Source organism: Lepidochelys kempii, chromosome 2 (genome assembly GCF_965140265.1).
Source record: "Lepidochelys kempii isolate rLepKem1 chromosome 2, rLepKem1.hap2, whole genome shotgun sequence".
In the NCBI taxonomy this organism is placed as follows: domain Eukaryota; kingdom Metazoa; phylum Chordata; order Testudines; family Cheloniidae; genus Lepidochelys; species Lepidochelys kempii.
The window spans coordinates 247,041,258-247,063,475 of NC_133257.1; the positions used below are offsets into that span (position 1 = coordinate 247,041,258).

The window sequence follows — 22,218 nt, forward strand, 5'->3', positions numbered from 1 at the left end:
TAGAAAGTACCATATTACAGCAAACCCCTTTCTTCACAGAAACAGCCTTAGGCCACACACAAAGGCCTGTATATGTGCTTACCTGAAAATCATTAGGAGCAATTTACAGGCTTTTCCATAAGATGAACATGGGAATGTCAACATTTCAACTTACCAGAAATAATTATTGTATTGACACACGTAATGAAGGTACTTTTTGTAATGATACAACATTCTTGTAAGGAAGGAAACCGTAAGTCAAAGCTAATGGGATATCTTGTTTCTTTTCTGTAAAGTTACACTTTCCCGAGGGGAATACCATTCTGCAGAGTTGCTAGTGACAAGGAATGTGCCTTTTCTCAAGCCTGATCTTTAGACAATTCTGCCACTAGCAAAACTGATAGATAGATATGTGTATATACCTATAATAGATATACATATGTAGTGTGACAAAGCTCCTCCTCTATGTAGGTGGGTCTTGCGCTTATTAGCGGATTTGCTCACCTTGGAGCTTCACGGCAGCCCTCAGTTTGGCCGTTTTCGTGAACCCACAGTCCAGGTCAACGCCTCCTGTGTCTGATCAGGAGTTGGGAGGTTTGGGGGGAACCCGGGCCCGCCCTCTACTCCGGGTTCCAGCCCAGGGCCCTGTGGAATGCAGCTGTCTAGAGTGCCTCCTGGAACAGCTGTATGACAGCTATAACTCCCTGGGCTACTTCCCCATGGCCTCCTCCCAACACCTTCTTTATCCTCACCATAGGACCTTCCTCCTAGTGTCTGATAATGCTTGTACTCCTCAGTCCTCCAACAGTCCGCATTCTCACTCTCAGCTCCTAGTGTCTCTTGCTCCCAGCTCCTCAGACGTGCACCACAAACTGAAGTGAGCTCCTTTTTAAACCCAGGTGCCCTGATTAACCTGCCTTAATTTATTCTAGCAGCTTCTTGATTGGCTGCAGGTGTTCTAATCAGCCTATCTGTCTTAATTGTCTCCAGAAGGTTTCTGATTGTTCTGGAACCTTCCCTGTTACCTTACCCAGGGAAAAGGGACCTACTTAACCTGGGGCTAATATATCTGCCTTCTATCACTCTCCTGTAGCCATCTGGCCTGACCCTGTCACGGTAGATAGATACATATAGATATGTGTGTGTATATATATAGATATATATCTATATAAATAGCAGCTGTGTTTGTCAAGCTTCTAACAGAGAGAGGATTGCAAAGATTCATACATTTCTTGGAGGTAGTGGTGATATAGAGATAGATGATGAATATATAGATCAGAGGCCTATGTCTTGTGAATCAAACTGTGATGGGTTGTCACGTGCCAAAGACCATCATGGTGCTATATTCTCACACTTGTATGATTTTGCTGGGTTCAAAGAAACTGATGTTTTCTGGATGTGGAGGAGTCCTACAGAGGTCCGAGTGATTGCACAGAATTGTACCAGTAGCTTTACTGTACTAGTGCTGGATTCCGCTGCCTGCATTCACTAATGCTATGGAGCATGCTATGCTGTGCTACATGAAACTGTCTGCATTACAAAGGGAAACCAGGGGCGCCACTTGTTCAGGGAAAGCCCCTGGTGGGCCAGGCCGGTTTGTTTACCTGGTGTGTCCGCAGGTTTGGTCGATCGCAGCTCCCACTGGCTGCAGTTCGCTGTTCCAGGCCAATGGGGGCTGCGGGAAGCAGCGCGGGCCAAGGGACGTGCTGGCTGCCCTTCCCGCAGCCCCCATTGGCCTGGAGCGGTGAACCACGGCCAGTGGGAGACATGATCGGCCAAACCTGCGCATGCAGCAGGTAGACAAACTGGCCCAGCCCGCCAGGGGCTTTCCCAGAACAAGTGGCACCCCTAATTTGAGAACCACTGACGTAGCGGTTAAAACAGAAGCTTGGGAATCAGGAGACCTGAGTTTCATTCCCTAATCTGCTGCTGGTTTACTACTTAACGCCAATTCCCCCTCTATCCAATGGGGATGTTACTTTGCAAATTTCTTTAAGAATCTCAAGAGCTACGTAAATGAAAATTAGTAGTAGTTGTTATCATTAGCATTGGTAAATGAGACAGGCTTTCCAAAATAGACCCTGATTTCCATGCCAGTATCCCTTCTAATTTATACCAGCACACTGCATTCCTTGTGAAAGAATCACTTTATTTCAGCAATACAAATATAGAAGAAAACACCACCACCACAAGCATCATAAATAATAGGGCTTACACAGTGCTTCATGTCCTTTTCAAAATGCTTGGCAAACATTTGCTATTGGATCTTCCTCACAGCACTCTTCTTAATAGGAAGAGTCTATACTTTGGTGCTGCTCAGATTCCAGTGCTCAGGCTAGTGGCATGGGGCTCTTTTGCATTCAGTTGCAGCCAGTGATAAGACTAGCATCAGCATGGACTCCTAGGGTATGTTTTGCAGAATCACTCAGTGTTGGTCTAACTCTGCGTCCATTTGAAGTCACTAGGAAGGTTACCATTCTTCACATGCATAGCAAATCTCCCCTACACAGTTTCCTACACTAACCACCTTTGATCATGTGTATAGTAATGTTTACTTTTCTGAGGCATCAATCCAGGGCCCATCCATACTTTTTCAAGGATGTTTCCTTCTTGTCAATAGAATGTGCAGAATAATCCCGGATCCCTTTGTGCTTATGGTTATAGATTACTTTGCTACCCACAGAGAATATTGCTGGAGTATCAGCAGATGTCTGCTGTGTATTAACAACTCCATTGGAGGTAGAAGCTGATTTGTCATATTCTGAAATGACACCAGCCTGCATCATTACCTGTCTATACGACAGGGTGTACCATTACCTAAGTAGCTGGTCCCGTGATCATCTTCCAACCATGGGCGCCGGAATGGGTGTGGGCCAAGGGGCCAGGGCCCTCCCATTTTTGAAAGTGGACTTTTTGCCATGGGACTGACCCCCTGCCCCTCCTCTTTCCCCCAAGGCCCCACCCCCTGCCAAGGCCGGAAGCTGGAGCCTGGCACAGGTAGGAGCAGCCTGAGGAGCCCATGGCCTAGCTGCAGCTCTTTGGCCTCTGAGGCCCTACCCCCTGGCCAGGCCGGAAGTCAGAGCCAGGTCGCTGTAAGAGCCATGTGGGCAGCTATGCGGAGCCACGGACCCTGCACCTGCTCTGAGTGGAGAGTTTCGGGGGGCAGAGGGGGCAGGAACACTGGCCAGTAGCTGCTCTCTGGCCCTCCCCTCACCCCGGGTAGGTCGGGGGGCCTGGGATATCCAGCCCAGCTCCAACCTCTGGCTTGGCCGGGGGGTGGGACGTCGAGGGGAAGAGGAGGGGCAGGGTGGGACCACAAAGGGGGCAGGGTCTCATGCCCCACCCTTTTAGGACGAATACATCGCCCCTGTTTCCACCTGGATTGTACACCTTGCATGGCTCAGGAATTGTATATCTTCCTCTTGTGTCTTTTCTTCTTTCCTTAGACCCACTCCACCCCCCAGCTTAATCTTCCTATGCTTCTGGAAGTGAACATGGTAATGAAAAGATGTCGGTGAACTCTCTCTGTCAAACTTTCTTTTGGGTTGTTATATATTGTGCCACCAATAGACTAGTCAGGCACTTTTAATGCCAGCATTCAACATGTCAGCTCAAGGTACCATTAGTACATTGTGATTTTTTTTTTCTGACATCCCACTAATCATGTCTACCAGCAGTGACTCATACTGTTCACTAAGGGTCTGAACCAAATCGCACTGAAGTCAACAGGAATCTTTCCACTGATTTCACAGAGTTTTGGATCAAGCCCTAAATCCACTGGTACCTTCATCTGTCCAGGAGGATCATGTTAGCTCTTCCAGCACCCTTCTCTGTGTTCTTCCTTGCTGTGCACAACTGGCTATTGTGTTAACAGAAGTGGTGGCAACTGACAGTAAGAATGTACTCAGGAGCCGCTGTCCCATGAGCTGCTTAAAAAGGTACATTCTTTCTCTCCATCCTGTTCTATCTTGCCTATTGCTTAGCCATCTCTTCAAGCAGTTTGAACCCATTTCCCTTACTAAAGTAACATCTACACTTCGAGCGGTGCTCTGGTTGAGCTAGCACATTAAAAAGTGTAGCCACGGCAGCAGGAGCAGCAGGAGGGGCTAGTCGCCCTGAGTGCATACCTATCTAAAACGTCACTTATTCTGCATCCATGTCCGCTGAGGAGCAGGAGGGAATCCTGAAACCTCAATCGCTTTGAGACAATACCTGAATTTTCAGCTCCTTTTCTTTTCAGAAGAAGCACCAGCTATTCCCCTAACTCACCAATCATTCTTTTTCTGTGCTTTCTCTTTTTTTGTATGGAGATCAGAACACTGACTCATTGATCCTTGGGATGGGCAAACCAAATCAGATATAATCAGGATCAGCTACAGGAGTCACCAAAAAAATCATATATTTTGTGAAATTCAAATATAAATGCCCCCCCCCCACTGCATTCCATTTTTGCATATCTTTGCACTACAAGCAAAATTCTGCCGTTGACTTCTCTGGGACCTTGATTTTTGAGCCATTCGTGTCTGCAGCCTGACTGGAAGCAGGAAGTGCCAGACGTCATGTGAGTCTCTACTTGTGCTATTTCTAGCCCAGTTCTGCTGCCCCTAGTGCAGTGGTCCCCAAACTGTAGGGTGCACCCCCCCTAGAGGGATGCAGAGGAAGGTTTACGGGGGTGCACAGCAGGTTCTAGGCCAGCCCCCACTGGGGGTGGAGGGGTGCGCCGCTCGGCTCCACCCCCAGCCCAGCTCCGGCCCCAGCGGCAGCTCTGCCCTCATTCCCTCTCTGCGCCCAGGTCAGCTCTTCTCTAGCCCCAGCTCCTCCTCCATCCCCAGTTCTGCCCTCAGCTGTGCCTTCAGCCCAAGCTCCTCTGCTGAGCCAACTGTGCAGTAATTGAGGGGGAGCACGGACAGAATCCATTACTGGTAAGGGTGCGGTGGGGGGCGTGCAACAGGAAAAGTTTGGGCACCACTGCCCTAGTGGTTTGCAGTATTTTATCAGTGTTTGGAGACAAGCATCAGAGCTTTCCAGGCGCTTAGTTGAATGGAATCTCAGAATCTTTTGAAGTTTGTGCCATTCTCTGACCACTCACTGAACAAATGAGCAAAGGTGCTTTGATGTAAAAGGGGTCTCTTAGGGGAAAGCTCCTGGAACCACATTCTTCAATCTGTCCTATCCTCCTTCCTCAAGGCCTGATCCTGATAGGTGCTGCAAGTACAGGATGCCTAGTGAAGCCTCCAGAGTTGTGAGGGTTTATCCTCTGTCAGGATCAAATTCCCTAGTCACAGCACTGAAGTCTAGTCCTTGATCAGCTGTTCTCAATAAGCCCTTTCTCAGGCAAAACAATTAAGTGACAGAATAAAGAAATTAGGGCAGCTGAAATCCTCAGGAGCAGCCATGACCTAACTTGCCTCGGCAGCTGCCTGCCCAAGTATCTACAGAGACTGAAATGTGCCTCTGTTCTCAGCAATGTCTTAAACCTTATCTGTTAACCTGGGCCAAAGCTAAATATGTTGCCACTCTACCTGAGGGCAGGACATAAATGCAATCAATGGTCTGAATCAACATGGAATATGTTGGTCATGGTGTCCAAGCAACCAGAGAGGATCCACTGAATCACCCAGCAGAGTCCAAGTGGAATGAGAATAGAAACATTTCATGAAAAAATCATCTCCTTTCTCTCAATCACTGAACGTTGCCCCTTGTTTACCATTGCACTTGGTCTTGACTCATATGACCCAGAAATGAAGATCACTCCTTGGCCTATCAACTTTTATGGGAGCCTGAGGGTGGTTCTTGTTGTTTTTTCTTAAAAACTGTGATTCCTACTCCAAAATAGGAGTTAATAGTGAAAAATGCTGACACGACCTTACCAAGTCCGCACTAGTGAGAACCCAGTATATTCCCTGTCGAGAAACTGTGGGATACTTGTAGGCTTTTCTAGTGCAGTGTGCTCTTTTCAGAAACATCAAGGTGACCCCCAACTGCACCTGACCAGTTTCCAGATTGTTTTTCTAATCTTATACTCCTCCTAATCTATCTCACTCAGTGTAAACAGCGTTCAACTGCTGAGAAGCAAAACCATTAATTAATATTGCCATAACAAATTAGTAATAGAGGGTGCTCGGATTTCAAATGGACATACATTAAAAATGAATAGGTGTGAAAATCGCATTCACCCTCTTTGACATTGTTTAACGCTGCTCATGCTGGTTTATATCAAGTGGAATCCAAAGGATGAGCTGCTAGTTTATGTGTTTAAACATAACCTCATGTGATTGTGCATTGTCTGTGTGTCACTACAAAGAAGCCGAGAAGACTGGTTTTTATTCTGCAAATGAGGCTAACAGTTTGAATCCAGTTAAATCCCATGTTTGCCTAAAGCCTCATTTACAGTCCAGAGCAATCTGAGTATCCCCTTTGTACTGATCCTTTACACTGTGCAGGTCAGGGATTCCTATTAGTCAACTTAAGTAACATCTTAGCACACAGGGTCATGTGGAGAATAATCACTATGTATGGAAAAGACCAATTGCTCATTCCCTCTGAACCATTTCCCGACGAAGCCCTGTTTCTCTCTAAGCTGCAAAATGGACTTCATTTTCACGTTGGATCAGTTGTTCCCATTCCTCTCCTTTATTTCTCTAACCATCCTTGCTGCCAGCTTTCTTGCAGTCATGCCCTCACACCAGTGATACAATTAAACCAGGGCTCAGGTTGTCAGTGATAGATATGATTCTGGTGCGAAGTGAGATGGCATGTAGCTGCCAATGTGTTCTCCGAAGCTGTTCCAATGTGCCTTATGTGAACAGCTTTGTCCAGTCAAATGACCAGGCAGAGTGTTTTAACCTTCTCCACCCCCCATTCTATACAAAGGCAGCAGATAAGGACTTGTGATGTGCCTAACAGAGAAGCAAAGTGGGTAGGGAGGACTGGACGAATGCTGCTTGAGTTTAAAGCACCTGTCATCAGCACACACACTCTATGTGGGGAAAGTTGCTTTTCATATAACCACAACCGTGGCCAGTTGCGACATTTATAGGATTACCGTTTCTTAATGTAGAGCAACTGAAATGGAGCCAACTTGGTGACACAGCAGAAGTGGACTAGGTATTAGTAGTAGTATATTTGTATTGCAGTAATACCTCAGAGGCCCCCTTATAGACCAGGACTCCATTGGGCTAGGTGCTATACAAACACAGAGCAAAAAGATGGCCCCTGCCCCAAACAGTTTACCATCTAAGTGAGAGACAAGGTGGGTGAGGTAATCTCAACTTCTTTGGTCCAATAAAAGATATCACATCACCCACCTTGCCTTTCTAATATCCTGGGACCAACACGGCTACAACAACACTGCAAACACTTTAAGTAAAAGACAAGAGACAACAGGTGAATACAGGCAGACAGATGGGGGGAAACATTGAGAACAATGTAGGAAAATTAGATAAAAGAAAAGTGAATGCTGAAGGGTATCTAGGGAAGCAGGACATCTCTGGGCACATTATCTTGGCAGTGTCAATTTGAGGCGGGAGGGCATGTATTTTGTATTGTAAGTGTCAAAAAGGTAACCACCAGCTGTTGAATGAATTAAAGAAGCCTGGGGCACAAAGCGCCCAGGCCAAGAATGTCCAGCCAAAGCAGCATGTCAAAACTCTACATAAACAGAGCTAAATATGGCCGTGGAGGTCTGGTTGTCAAAGGAACCTGTCCATGCCGTTTGTGACATTTAAAATAGCATTCCATAGGTATCACCCAGACAAAGTGGTTTGATGGATCCAACTGAGTGACCAGATGTCCTGATTTTATAGGGACAGTCCCGATTTTTGGGTCTTTTTGTTATATAGGCTCCTATTACCCCCCACCCCGTCCCGATTTTTCACACTTGCTGTCTGGTCATCCTAGATCCAGGAATCTGTTTGCTGCACCTCCTGATGGATGACTACCCTCACTGCCCATTCTGTTCATGCTTTGGGATGCTCTGTCATCTCTCATTTTCCTTCCCACTGGGTGTACGGTTTCCTTCCGACCACCTATCTCCCCAGTCTCCTTTCCCAGATGTTCTGTGCCACGGTTCTATCCCCCAGCCCTCTGCTGCCAGTATCTGCACAGAGAGGGAAGAACTGCAGCAGTAACCTGTAGCAGAGATGCTTTAAACTCTCCCCTGCTCATAGCGCCCTCTATAGGAGAAGATTCTAATTGGGCTGCTCGTGTGCTTAAAGTTAAGCATCTGTGTCAATCGTAGCATCATCTCGGTGTCAGACCGAATGCCACAAGGTGCTTAAACTGACAAACTGGGATAGAGGAGTTTGGGAGGGTGAGATCGCAAAACCAAACAACTTAGCAGAGAAGCATAAGGCTTAGTGTACCACTTACCTAACAAATGCCAGATGGTTAGTGCTTTGTAATAATAATTAATAATTAATGGTTCATGGGCATTTGTGGCTCTTTATAATTTATATTTATATCTTCCAGGGGAAAATGTACATGAACTAAAGCAATATTTTTCTCAGCTATAAAGACCTTATCTTCCTCACTAGCAGAAAAGATCCATAGCTTTCTAAAAGACACTAGTAAAATGATGGATGCTCAGATTTTCTTTGATAATTAAACTGAAGAGCTCTTTGTGATGGAAGCATATGGAGAATTATTGTCAAATGACTTGTCTGCCAGTGAATGCTGGGTGCTGGCTGCTCTGGTAGTGTAATTTTTAAATCATTATTCCATCCATCCATCCCAGCAGCCAGCATTTTGCTTTCTTCTCCTCAGAATGTATATTATTTATTAAGTGAGGATAGTAAGACACAGTATGGACCCTGCTAACTTTCCCTATTTACTAGTCTGAACCAAACTCTCCTATCCAGGGAGCTGATGATGGGGATTACCTGATTTGTGGAGAACTATTATTTGTATGAAGCATTATGGTGAGAGAGTTTGTTGAGAATGATTAGGTCTCGGGCAATGAGCTGGGCTAGTTATTACATGAAAGCTTGAATCCCAGTCTGGTGTCATCATCACATAAAACTTCCTTTAAAAGTGAAAAGAAAAGGAGGACTTGTGGCACCTTAGAGACTAACCAATTTATTTGAGCATAAGCTTTCGTGAGCTACAGCTCACTTCATCGGATGCATTCAGTGGAAAATACAGTGAGGAGATTTATATATACACAGAACATGAAAAAATGGGTGTTATCATACACACTGTAAGGAGAGTGATCACTTAAGATGAGCTATTACCAGCAGGAGAGCGGGGGCGGGGGGGTGAGAAAACCTTTTGTAGTGATAATCAAGGTGGGCCATTTCCAGCAGTTAACACGAAGGTCTGAGGAACAGCGGTGGGTGGGGGGGGAATAAACATGGGGAAATAGTTTTACTTTGTGTAATGACCCATCCATTCCCAGTCTCTATTCAAGCCTAAGTTAACTGTATCCAGTTTGCAAATTAATTCCAATTCAGCAGTCTCTCGTTGGAGTCTGTTTTTGAAGTCTTTTTGTTCTAATATTGTGACTTTTAGGTCTGTAAAAGCGGCCACTCTTACAGCTGTCAGAGTCTAAGTTGTTACTTTTCTGGCTCTGTAAGTGAGCTAGGGACACGTCAAAAAGCTCCTGGCAAGTTGGACCTCATTAAAGCTCCAGCTTCCTCTTGGACTTGTGTCCTTTACATTGTTTATGACCCTTCATTATTATCTACTTAGCACAAGCTATGATCGTTCTGTTCCACTAAATGGGAGATGTAATACCAGCGCCTGTTGTGAGCTTTTCTCTGGCTTGGTTCTATACAGACCCTTCTCTGTTTGAGATGGACTGTTAGTCATTTCAAAATTACATTCTTTATCTGTTTATCACTGATAGTCACATCTCGGAAGCCTTAATTGTTCAAACAGCTTCTTCCTTCCAGAATGCAGAGTAGCAATTTGAATTAGGCTACCTCTTGTTTTATGATGACTGACTCCCTCTTGTGGTACTCCTGCCAACTGTATGCGATGCATTCTGCAGCTATGTAATGAGACTGATAAAATTACAAAGCACCTAGGAATGTTCACCCACTAACATCATTCCGTTACCTGAATATTCAAGTAACTCTCTTTTTAAGATGACATGTTGTCATACACAACAGCAATCATGGATCAGTTCATTGTTACAGCCTGGTAGGGAGCTTTCTTAATTGTTTTCCTTCAAAGTCTTTTAAAATAGAGTTCAGATGTTAGGGTGTCATTCTATCATCACTTTCGACAAGACCAGCTCCCTGACCCTTTGGCCTCAACCAAACTGCTCACACAACATTACAGTATAAAAAGGTCTATAATTAAGAATGTATACTGTAGATATATCAAGAGATAGACCATTTGGGTTTATACAACCCATAAATTATACATTCTATAGCATATATTTAGGTCCTTATTTTTAGGGGGACTGATGGCCAACAAACCCAATTAACTTTGTGCTCAGCCCTCTGAAAGTGAACCTTGGGTGTATAAATATATTGTATCCATGTGATCAGTGCATGTACATATGCACAGCTGTAGATACATTTGTTCCAGCTAACCAAAAGTTCAGAACGTATTGTCAGACAGCGAAGGCTTTTGTTGTTCAGTAAATGCTTTCTTTATTTGGATAACCTAGGAATGGGCACACAGTTTCAAGAGACACAAAATTAGATATAACTAGTTATTTTTCTTTCTCATTTTATGAGATGGATTATGAGAACATTCTTTAAAATAAAATATTTTTCAAAACTATTGAAAAACATAGATGGGAAATAATTTTGTATAATCGTTGTTAATTTTCAGATGTAGCAAAAATTCTGTTACCAGGATTGGAATTTAGTTGGATTATATGTATGCTTTTTGCATGCTACACCATTCAGTTAAAAGAATGAATATTCTCAGTGTTACCCCCCAGTATCACATGATACAAATCAACTTCTTTGAACTCTGTCAAAGAAAGACATTTTAATGTATACATCAACCTTTGTCCCTTCTACAATGTTATCTCCCTCACCTTAAACTCCTTCTCATTATTCTGAGCCAAATTAGTGTGTTTTTTCCTTTTGTTCTTCTTATTGAAAAGTTATGTTTTTGCTTAAAGCAAAAAAGTGCTGAGCTAGACAACTCTCTCCTCATTCAGTGTAGAGGGTCTTGTAAGAATGCAGCCCATGGTGATTAATCTTATCCCATCAGATCCCCTGCAGCCTCTAGCCAAGTAATCAGTTCTGCTGAAGGCAAAAGAATCCATTGTCATTATTTGTTATATGGGGATTCTGCCTTAAAGTCAAGTAGGAACCAAAGATGCCATCCACAACTGCAGTTCTTCCATGGGGAAGCAGAATCCATCCCTTGGTATAAATTCACCATATCCTTTTATTTTTTTTCTCATTTTGAAACGAAGGATTGTCTTCACCTACCTGACTTATAAAAGAGAGATAAGGGTGGAAGGAGTGTATAGCTGGAATATATGTGTTTAAGTCAAATGAACCGTGGGATGTTGTTTCTCACCTGTTCCTGTTTGTTCACAAGATCAGTCAAAGAATTACTGGAATTTCTAGTTTTTGTGCATGTGGTTCTTCATTGTTCAGCTGCTATTATTAGAGACTCTCTTATGAACTGTGCAGGATTACTCATGAAAACAATTATGATCAACTCCTTCTCTTCCTACGCTGGTCACTGCTTTATTAGATTAAATCCGATTAATAATGTGCATCTCAAAGGCCTTGTGGGGAGACTAGAGCCTGCAACATTGGCCTCATTTCATGTTTGATAGTTTTTATCTGAATCAACTGCACTATACTTTTAAGGAATAATCCTCATAGGGAGGCTAAGAAATTAACGCTTATTGAATCAACTTTGGTTGGTGAGAGAGAGACATGCTTTTGAACCACACAGGCCTCTTCTTCAGGTCTGGGAAAGCATCACAGGTGGAATAGATTGTTTAGCATAAGTAGTTAGCACATATTCTAAGGGACCATTCAAGATAGATACCTCAACTGCTAGAAGAGGGCCTCATCCTCCCTGATTGAACTAACTTCATTATCCCTAGCCTGATTCTTGCTTGCATATTTATACCTGCCTCTGGAAATTTCCACTACATGCATCTGACGAAGTGGGTATTCACCCACAGAAGCTTATGCTCCAATACATCTGTTAGTCTATAAGGTGCCACAGGACTTTTTGCCACTTATTCAAGATAGAGTGGCCCAATAACACTTCTACAGTCATGGGACAGAAAGAGGGGGTTAGTTGGTTACAGATTGTTGTAATAAGGCAGGGGTGCCCAACTTACTGCCTGTGGGCTGTGCATGGCCCACCACAGCATTTCATAAGGCCTGCTGCCTGCTTCAACACAATATCCTAATCGTCAATTCATTAGCATTTTGTGTTCTTTACTTTTTTTCCTGTTGTCTATCATTCTAATACATGTTTTATGCACTGATTTCTTTATATGTTTTAAAATAGATTATACTGTATATGGAAACTACCTATCTAAATACATACAAAACAAGCTGAACTTAAGATTTAAAGTCACCTCTACTGATTTATATCTTATCAAAATATGTAGAATATGTTTGGCCCATACAAGGTTGTGCTTAGGCTTATGTGGCCCTTCTATGTAATAAGGTTGGGCACCACTATAATAAGTCATAAATCCAGTGTCTCTGTTCAGTCCATGATTTTTGAGTTATGAATTTAAGCTCCCAGACAGGCTTAAATTCCCAGACAAAAGTCATCTACATCCATTGTAAATGTCATCAAACCCATGCAAAATTGACAGATGAAGCATGCACTCCCCAAACAGCAAGATAATGCTCATGGTACCTTCTAACAAAGGACAGTTATATTAAAAATGGTGGTGATAATATTATAGCAAGGTGAACTATGTATGACTCATGCCTGAGTGGTCACCATCCTGATACCTAGCCAAACTTATGTCCTGGGCCATTATCACCCAAGACAAAGCTATGCATCTGGTACATGCAGGTAGTGACTTGTGTATCATATGTCAGTAGCTTCAGAGCCCAAACCCAAGTTTTTGTTATCCTCAGCCAGGGTTGGAAGCACATAAAAACACAGCTGTATTTTGCGGCCATTTGGAGCAAAGGTTGTTTTACTTGCTGTGTAAACCATCCTTTCCCTACTCGTACAATGGGCACTAATGTTGTCTTATTACTATAGGCTGGTATGAGAGAATTGCTGTAGCTTTCTGATAACAGTCCAGTATCCCACTGTCTTGGAGAAAGTCTCCCCTGTACCTTTGCTAGTTTGCCTTCACTCTGAAACACTGTTTAGCTGCATTTGTTGATGAGGTTGGGTTTTGTCTGTAGAGTTCGTCATTGTCAAGCTACCAGCAACATGACAGGAATTGCTAAAAGAGTTTTTTGCCCAGACTGTGCCTGTCTTTTCCAAAAATGTGTTGTACTTTACGGCTATACTCTCTGAACTTCATTTACATCCTATTATCCACGCATCTCTGTGCTCGGGGTGCCAAATCCAGCAATACTTAGGCAACCCTCTCACTGATTTTTATAGGAGCTTTGCAGGGCAAGCATCCTAGCACTCTGCGCTACTGTTCTCTGTGCTGGTGACAAATTGCCCTTGTTCCCCCATGTGAAGGTTTTTTAAATGCAGAGGACAACTTAGAGCCCTTAGAAAATGAATATTTGTCTAAATTAACACACTCAGTTCAATTGCAAATTTACCAAAGTTCTGAAAACCAAAGCCAACAAGCCTCCAGGTTGCCATAGAAACATCAGACAGAAAGGACATGGGCTTTTTACTTTTGGAATACGGTGGTTTTGGTCATAATGATAGAAATTGTTGTGATAGGAGGTTCCTGCTGCTTTTAGAGGGTAAAACCTTCAGCTCTGTGTTTTACATCTTGACGTTGAGGGAAATTAAAACAGGGCAGGGATGTGGACGTTGCTGTCGCCATAGAACACCAACAGGGAATAAATGAATTGCATCCCCCCCAAAAACTGACAAGCTAGAGTGCATAAATTTGCCTCTTTAAAGTCTGTATTCATAAAAAAAAAAAAGGGAGGCTCAGTAAAATGACTTTGAGATTTACTGGTCTTTGGTGTGGATATTTTTGCAATCTTTCCTTCTATGAATAGACTAGAGCCAAGAAGAATGTTAATTCACAAAAAAATACATAGTTACCTGGAGTTTCCCTTGGATATTTCTGTGCATTTACAAGGAACAGAGACCCAAAAAACAAATTCTAAGTCCAACATCTAGCTTTTATGTATCAAAAATCAAGAAAACAAGCTATTTTAAAGTGTAAAGTTGAAGTTATTAAAGAGAGGGTCATATAACTACTGGACAGCCTCATTATTAAAATGAGCATAAATTGAGCACAAATCTAGGCACAGATGCCACATTGCCTATCAGGAGTGACCTGCACAAATGAAAGGGATCAATTAGTCAAGCATGCAGTAACAACAGGTCACAAGATAAACACCAATGAAGTCAGATTGATCAGCAGGAAGAAAAGGAGCATTGCAAAGACAAGACAGAAGAGGCGTCCAGTCTGCCTTTGACAGAAATTGATCTGAGTAAATTAAACACTTGTACCACAGTGGTTAGCAGCATTAAAAAAAAACGTAAGATGGTGGTGGTGTGGCGAGATCAGTGCTGCTGCTTTATCTGTTACTGAAAGGCTGAAGTTCACATGGGAAAGTGCAGCCTTCTCAGCTGCAAATACAAATGCAAACCTGTGGGTTCTGGTGAAAAATTGCAATTCATTGAAAGAGATGGAAGCACTTTGGAAGGGGAGGGATAATCAGACATCTTAGCTGAAAATCCAGCACCTTCTGCATCTACAGAAAACCTTGAGTCTCACTGGGGAAAATGTGGGAGTTGTTCAGTAGAGTACTGAAGCACAGGGACAAAATCTAAGCTCTGTTTGAAAGGATTCTGCCGGGTATACGGCGGAGGGCGTGTTATGATGGTAACTCAGCTGTATTTTATCTCCCATGCTGAGTACCCTAACCTGTGCTTTTATTTCTTTAGAAGTATAGACATTGTCTTTGCATTTGTTTAAAAGATCTGTGGTTTTTTTCTTATCATGAAACTAAGAATATTAACTGGGCAAATTTAAAACAATTCTACATTCCATGGCCAAATCCACTGTCAGCTCCACTGATATAAATCCACAAAACCCCACTGAAGTTAATACCGTTACTCCAGATTCACCTGGGTGCAAATGAGAGCAGAATTTGGCTCAGTGGATTTATAGTGAATAAAATACAAAACTTACCCTGAAATGTGTTGCAGCCATTTCTCATTCCGTCATGCAGCTGATAAATACCTAATCTCCAGGTCAGCCCTCTATATTTAAATGTGCACAGCAAGAAGTTTGGCTATCTCCAGCTGAACTATTTCAGTTGAATATCCCTAGTTCATTGCTTCTGGTTCCTATTAAATACAGTTCAGATAAGGTCCGTTTGTATTCTACTAGTTCTTCACACACCTTGCTTCTGCTCATGTTAAAAGGTTCTGTTTTGGACTAGAATAAAAGTCTGTTGGAAAAACGTATATGCTTTAGTGATGAAATTCTAAACAACATTAAGACTGGAAGGACAGTGGATTACTTCTTCTCTTAATGCACGTGTGACTCTCATTAACTCTACTGAGAATCCTGAGTTTTTCCATTGAATTTAGTTGAGTGCAGGATCAAGGCCAAGATGAGGAGGCTACATCACTCACCAGTGGTAGCGCAGTCAGGAGTGGGTGATAGGGCACCCACTCTCGATTGTAGATCTCTTCAAGTTACTACGTGCTCTGTTTACATAACTGCCCGCTCTTTAAAAGCTGTCTTCTTTTTTGGCTCTAAATGTGTTGCCGTTTCAGAGTAATTCTGTGCTGGAGTAATTCTGAGCCTCCCTGTTATATGCAGTGACAGCCTTAGGCCTACACAACTTCCACACAGATCCAAGCAGGGTGTCACCCTCCAGGGTCCCCCCAGCACAAGCTCAGCTTCATGCTGCAAAGAGCTCCATCCTTGATTCCTTTTCTCTGGCCCTATTTGACGCCAATCCATTTCCACTACTCTATTCCTCTGCTCCCTGCTTAGAAAGTTGAAACAGGAATTGGTGCCATCTCCTGGTCTCTCCAGTCCCTGTGCATGTTGGCTTCACTGGAGTTCCAGAAACTCACACAGGGGAGAGAAACATGCAAGGACGCATGTATCACAGGTAAAATTATAGATGGAGAGGGATTTTGATGGAATGCTTTGCCATGAAACTTTATACAACATACAACATAAGCCTGACCATAGTTTTAGATTGCTGGTTCCTTTCCCAGCCAATAGCTAGACAGCAAATAGGTGCTGCTAAAAACTACCGAGCCCCTGAGAACATTTGTGCAAAACTATTTTAGATCTCACAATCCTGTCTCATCCATTCGGCATCCTTGTAATAAAAATACAGAAAGTAGTGTGTTAACACAATAGTGTACATGCAGCCTATAGTTATATTTATATGTCTATGGATACAAAAATGCATAGAGAAATAAATACATGGAAGTATGCAGTACATCCCGGTTCACTGTACATTCCATATTAGCGATTAAAAATAAAATAAAATAATTTTTAAAAGCCTAGCTCAGGAGTATTTGGGGTCATACTTATCCCTAGCAGTGTTGATGGGATAAATCTGGCACCTGACATATTTTACAACAAGATATATAAATACAAACAATTGCCTTCTGTGTCTTGGGATTAGTTCTAAGACGTTTCAGTTGATTACTTCAAGGTTTTATCTGTATTTTTCTAGTTGCCAGATCAGTTGCTATTTTACAGCTTTCTATCTAGTGCTATATAACTCTCACTCTGTTTACATGAATAGCAGGTGGCCGCAGAAGCAGAATCAATAGTATTGAGATATACTGTGCCTGTATTACAGAGGTTACTGCCGTTGGAAAATAGCTGATGAAGACTGGAGGTAATGAGCTGAAACATCCGGAAAGTAATTCCTTGCAGCACTAAAGACAATAATATAACTTCACCTGACATGGGTAATCCTCAGTAGACTGAGGAAGTATAATTTTTTCTGGAAGGGAGTTTTGTGGTCCACTGAGAGTTTGAGTGAGATACGGGCTATATCTTACAAGTGAAGAATGGCTCATAACTCAGGAGAGGTAGAACCTAAACGGAGTCACAAAGGTCATTCTTATTTTATCACAGGCGGAATTACGCTCTATATATCACATACCTTTCACGCATTTGGTTATAGAGATAACTCTTATTGTAACAAATTGTTGCCCTTTTTATTAGGAGGCTTTTATTTTCTGGTTTTCTTTTGGTGAGTGTTTTTGAAACAAACATATACAGAACATTTGCCTTTTGATACCAAAGCACAGCTCCTTTTTACAGAGGCACACACATTGTATAAAATGGGAGGGGGGGGATTTTTGTTATTGAGTATTGAGCATTCGGCTGTTCTTTTTTTTTAGCATTTTTGTCCTCTTTGGGAAGGCTTTTTTCAGCCGCAGTGCAGAGACTGGAAGGGCCACAACAGTAATGAGAAGAGTTTGCCGATCTGTCTGTCTTCTCTCAAGCGTCCAGTCTGCCGTGCAGTCTCAATATTCCTGCAAGAGAGATTTTTGTGTCTATTTTCTCACATTAATTCTCCAATCCTAAATCTAAGAACCCACCATTTCCTACCCCACACCCATTCAGAGCTGTATGTATCACAGTGTAGTGGAAACATTGCTTTCCCCAGCAATTGTTTTTATTTGTAGTGGGCCACATCCAGAAGTCTCTGCTCAGTTTTCACTCAGTCCTTAGTTGTCATCAGTGGGAGTTTTCCCTAAGTAAGGGCTGAGAATAAACTGTATGGGCCTCCAAGCTTGTTTTGCTTTTGTGTAGAGTGGGCCTGATTCCCCCCTCACATAAAGCTATTATAAAGCCTTTGCAATCACACTAGTGTAAGACTGGTGCAAGTAGGAGGAGAATTGGGCCCAGTTAGTTTGTATCTAACTCAGCACAAAGTAAGCAGTGCTTTCATTTGTGTCTTTACCTTTGAGATTTTTTTTAATATAGCAACAACTTATGAAAATAGTTCTTATTTAAAAGTCTGTGTAATTGGCCTAATTCTGTGTAATCCTCATTGAAATGCATGGTTTAAACTGGCATAGGTTTTAGTTTGATTTGTCTGAAGCAATGCAAATACAATGAGATAGCTCTTGGTGTAAGAGGCAGCTTTGTCTCTGTTTTTCACTTAAAATGAGATTCTTTACTAGGTAATAACATGGATATATAGGGAACTCCTAGGGCCTGACTCTGATCTCACATCAGTGTCAATCAGGAATAACTTCATTGAAGTCAACAGAGTTATACCAAATTCTGAAAGCGGTGGGAGTGATACTAGAATCAGTCCCTAGGCATTCATGTTGGCTAAACAGGGTAATTTTGACATTTCACAATTTGCCCAGTGTTGTGTTTGTTGCATCAGAAGGGCGCTTTACTATACCAGGTAAACAGGCATTATGGAACCAGTGTGCCATGAATATAGGAATTAGCAGGGTGAGGAGGGGAATAGCTTTCTTCTCCTATCTGGCACGTATGTGGATTTCACAGTACTGATTATAAATATTGAAATGTTTCCCTTTTATTGAGATTGCCACTAGTAGTCCCTTGTCTTGTGCAGCATGATAGCGAGCAGACTATGTGGCTAAAAAATGGCATTAAAATAGTAGGACACCGCATGATTGAATTACAGGAAGTGCATTCTAAAAATATCCCTGTGTATGCAGAGTGCACCTCTTGGCCAATCTGTATAAAGACTGGAAGCTGGAAATCTAAGGGAAATAATATGAGCAGTTGATTGGTAGTGTCAAGGGGGCAGGCCGGGAAGGGACATCATTTATCCTATTTATATCTATAGTGGTAACCAAAAATGTGTTAATCCGAGTTTAAATTCATTCTGGTAACAGATATATGTGATTTCAGTGCTTTTTAATGCAACATTTTAATGCAACGATTAATAAACTAAAAATCCAATTATTTCTTGACTCAAAAATAAAGAGGGTAACGTGAGAATTTGAATTGTTACATTCACATTTTTTCTGCGTAACTCTCTCCTGCCTCTGATTTTTCTATAGCGTTTAAATTTGGGGATTTTAATTGGCAAAGGGTAGAAAGGTGAGAGATGGTTCATGAGAGGTTCTGTCATAAACTGGAAATGTACAGTAATCTAACGATAGTGTTGATGAGTTTACTGTTGTACAGTTGCTATAACTGTAATCTGTTGGATTGTGATGGGGCAAATCCTGAAGTTCTTGCTCAGTCAGAACTCCCACTGACGCCAATCAATGTAGTTGCTGAATTAAATGGTGACATTTGTACTGAGCTGCTGAGAACAGTGTTTCAATGTGTTAGAGAGTGAGGTCAGTTTGCAGTATGTCTGGGGGTCATGTGTGTAATATATCTGTCGTTGTCCTTGAGGCAGTGTGATGAGGGAATTGAATAAGAAGATGACATTCAAAACAAGGCTATAGGAAGAGGACAAAAACACAGTACCCAAGAAGACCTCGGGTGAAATCTTGGCCCCCTGATATCTAAACTCAATGGCAAAACTCTCATCGATTTCAATGGAGCCATTATCTCCCCTGATGGTTTTAGGAGAGTGCATTTAGTGACCACTTGAAAACTAAAAGATTGAGTTACTGCAATTTAAAAACAACATCAATGGTTATTCATCATTAGCTGCCTGGTTTCCATTCATGGCTTGCAGGTCTAATCAATAAAACATAATCATCTCCTCCATTTATAAGGTGATATTTGTTCTGTGAATAGCACTATTGAAAGTCCATATGAAGCGGACATAGACATATGTGTCAGGATCAATTCAGGGTTTAAATTGTTTATAATGGTTTTTTAATCTCAATGCAGATATCTCTGAGTGGCCAAAAGAGATGATGGCAAAAATGTAACTGACTGTGTAGCAGGCTACAATTTTGCTTGTGTATTTTAGAGGGACATTGTCAACTTGAAATCTAGTCAATGAGTTTTAAAGTAGTGTCAGGCACTGCACCTGCCCCAAATCTCCCTGCCAAATTTTGTGATTTCATAACGACATTGTCCTATTTTTTAAAAATGTTTCTCTCTCCCTTGTTGCTGTGTAAAAGACCCAGAACAACAAAAAGGAAAGCTGAATAACTAATGAGGGGAAAGCATGAAACTGACCATACACAAATTGATGTCAAATGCAGAAAGCCTGTAAATAGAATTTTTTTCTCTGTTCTGTGTTGGTTATAGCACAAGTTAGTGGGCTAGATGCAGGAATTACTGGGTGAAATTCTATGGGCCTGTGTTATGCAGAAGGTCATATGGGATTATCGAAATGGTATCTTCTGACCTTAAAATCTTTGTCTTGTGAGTTGCTTTTCTCAGTATCAGGTAAAACAAATTTTTGGACAGAAACATGATTTTTAACTTGATGGTGTCCCTTTAGTTGTGATGTTTAACAGTTGGAAATGTTCAAATTAGTAATGAAGCAATCTTGATAGTGCAAGTGTTGATGGAATGCTTCATAGTTACAAGTCCTCATTGGTTAGTGTATACAATATCACACTCTGATTGCAGATCCACATTCTGCTAGTTATATCATCTGTATTTCACTTCAAACATGTTTTATTATGGTACTTTTAAAAGGGGAATGGAACATTTTATCATATTTTCCTGCCAACCCTCTTTCATCCTCACCCCTCTCCTCCCCCCTTCAAGAATAGTTATCATCCATCTTTTACTTTGTATCACTGCATTTTCTTCACCTGTTGGTGGGAAAATGAATGGACTTACAGTATACAACAGACTGACAGCAAATCATAGCATGGATGTTCCCTTAAGAATGACAGTTATACCCTATAAGGCATAGTGACTAAATAACTCATTGTGAAAAACTCCTTTTCACAGACAGTTATTAAATTGGAGGTATCACAAAAGTGGAATAGAAGAATTATCTTCTACTCCATGGTCATTTTTCTTTGGTTAAGGATATCCGCCTTTCCTTTGCCTTCTGCAAGTAGCAAATGTAAAAGGGGAGCAGACCAGATTTAGATATCACAACGAAGCCTGCTAGTGTCATTATCATTTATGGTCACTCAGCGTTTGTATTACAAACCCTGTTTTCCAGGTGGGCCATGAAAATTCCTCAAGGTCAGGGTTCAGCATACAGTTCACTCTTATTCTGGGGAGACATGATCTTTTTGTGCAATTTTGGGATCAAGCATGTTCATTTTAAAGTTTACAGTAGTGTGAGCTAAAAAATTAGCAATTTCAGGTGATTTTTGTTGCTGCTGTGCTATAACTCAGAATCCAGGTCTGAGTTTGAAGCTGGGTTTTTGCAGATGTCTAATATGAAATATATTGGATATATTGGATATGGATATATTGGAAACAATACGTTAAAATGACAGGTTTGTTTTATTTAGAAAAGCACCCACTGCGTATGGCCAGCAAATGTAATAATTTGACTGCACAGACTTAGTGCCAAAGCCCAGTGGTCTGCTGAGCCCCATAGACTTTAATGAATATGTTGGAGCCTTTGCACTCTTCTCACGTCAATAATCCATCCCTAAAAGAGTCTCAGGATATGTCTGACGTACAGAATGGTTATGTATTATTAACTGCTTTTTCTTTAACTGCTTATAAGTGAGATCCATGCAGTAATAGTTACTGATGGTCAAGAAAACAATGACCATTTTAAAAAAATCACTGTAATACAGATATGATTAGCTCTGGACCAGTGTAAAGACAGCCTTGTTAGAACAAGGATTCAGTGATTGCTTTTTTAATCTACATATATCAGTTTATACACCTATGTCTATCCAGTTTTGCATCAGTAATTTACATTTACAAGAAATACATACAATAAAACTAGCTAACTTGTAGTCTATGCTAACACCCTTTCTTCTCTAAAAAGAAATAAAGAATCTCACCACACAGGCCACATCCCGCAACTGGAAAAGGGCCAGCCAAGCTAAACAGATCAGGTTTGCTGCGTTCCCTGAATTCTGAAAGACAATAAACTGTGTCCAAAGCAATCTGAAGAGTCCTTCATGGATAGCTCTCTGACCACACGCCCTGTGCAAACACCACTAGGGATTGTGAGCCATGAGTGTCCTGGCACTTCTCAGCTGTTGGGGTGTGAAGAGAGATGAAGCAATCTCTAAGGAGGTGTGTACACTGTGGCTGGGAGCATGGTTCTGCTCAAGCTGTCGCACTAAAAATGGCAGTGGAGTTGTGGCACC

General features: G+C 41.9%; 1 protein-coding gene across 1 annotated transcript in view; it reads left to right on the forward strand.

The window, feature by feature from the left end:
• ADARB2 (adenosine deaminase RNA specific B2 (inactive)) overlaps positions 1–22,218 on the forward strand; it is a 431,840-nt gene that overhangs the window by 290,710 nt on the left and 118,912 nt on the right. The window lies entirely within an intron of this gene.